Genomic DNA, 1,433 nt, shown 5'->3' with positions numbered 1-1,433 from the left:
TAAATGTTTTCTAAGTAATAGATCCCAATCAGCAACAACTTATCTTTGGTGCTAGGACTGATTCTGGAATCACACACTCCACGCTTTCACCAGCATTACGAGCAGGTGGGCAGATTTTTCATCCAAAAAATAAACTCCCCACTGATTTTAGATTAGCTTGTCTCGCCCAGAATTCAATGAAAGCTACAGGCAGATTTTTCATCCAAAAAATAAACTCCCCACTGATTTTAGATTAGCTTGTCTCGCCCAGAATTCAATGAAAGCTACAAAATATCTTTCTTTTTATCAACACAAACTTCATTGAAAACTACATATTAATTAACATTATAACTATGTTTCCATCATGATCAATATGCAAAATAATGCCCTGCCGGTATTTTGTTTTCCATCATTTCCATTTTGAAGGGCGGCCTCAACGAATAATTATAGGAACTTGTTCTAGAGACAATCTTGTTCCAAGTTTCTGGTTTTTAAGCTGATAAATGTAAAAGCTATAAACTTACTATTCGCAACGTAGTACACCAATAGTATTTCCAATGTTGAAAAAGATATGTATTGGCAAACAAAACCTCAGATTGTAATAATTTTATTGATCAATAAAATAACAACAGCCTACATACAAATTCTTGATATCTGAACAATTTAATATTTATTTTGATGGCGTACAAAAAATAAGGTACAACAAAATACCTCATGGGAGGGCCCTGGTCTTCTGTGGAGTACTACGAGGGATAGCCAAGATTGCCATCAGTCCACTCATGAGGGACGCAATACCAGCTACAGCAAAAGCAGGTGAGTTTCCACCACCAAATAGTTGATCCCATGGTCCACTTCCAACAGACACCAGAACCTATTGGTAACACCGAAGTTTCACAATTTAAATTTGAAAATTTTACAAGAATTTCTGTCAATGAAAACATTATAGTATATATACCACATGAAGTTGGATCAATACACCTACACATTTGCTCTTTTGTTAAACTTACACAGGCCGGGGGTCTTGATTTTAGGTTGGATGCTTAACATAACTAAACAAGTGAAAAATTAATGAATCATCTTCCATCAAATTGTTGGAGTGGGATGCTTTGTGGCATCTAAAAGATTGAATATATGTGCACATGTGTGTGTCCATGAGAGAGTTCTAGCCAATAAAACCTTCACGAGTTGAAATTGAAAAACAATGATTTGTTAAAACCTATGTTACACGAAAGGCTCAAATCCAGAAAACTTGAATTTTTAAAGGGGTTGTACTAATGAATGAGATGGTCATTTCAAAATACATAAGACAGCCTAATATTTAACGACAACAACAATGAATTGTTTAAACCCCCATATAAGAAATTTATAAGAGAAGCTGAAAATCCAGGCCACTTCAATTCCCAAAGACTCAAACGTGTACCAATCAAGGCATATAGAACACTGCAAGAAAGCAA

The 1,433-nt window shown here is 35.2% G+C and overlaps 1 long non-coding RNA gene across 1 annotated transcript; it reads right to left on the bottom strand.

Moving 5' to 3' along the window:
* Window positions 1-200: 200 nt before the first annotated feature.
* Window positions 201-1,346, bottom strand: LOC120156935. The gene is made up of 2 exons (XR_005519097.1): window positions 691-1,346; window positions 201-263 (listed from the first exon to the last, which is right to left on the bottom strand). It is a non-coding gene; the product is annotated as an uncharacterized LOC120156935 (long non-coding RNA).
* Between the last annotated feature and the right edge of the window lie 87 nt (window positions 1,347-1,433).

This window comes from Hibiscus syriacus, unplaced genomic scaffold (assembly GCF_006381635.1).
Source record: "Hibiscus syriacus cultivar Baekdansim isolate YM2019G1 unplaced genomic scaffold, ASM638163v2 tig00111238_pilon, whole genome shotgun sequence".
In the NCBI taxonomy this organism is placed as follows: Eukaryota; Viridiplantae; Streptophyta; class Magnoliopsida; order Malvales; family Malvaceae; genus Hibiscus; species Hibiscus syriacus.
The sequence above is the reverse complement of the archived record's forward strand: the minus strand, read 5'-3'. Positions and strand labels throughout refer to the sequence as shown.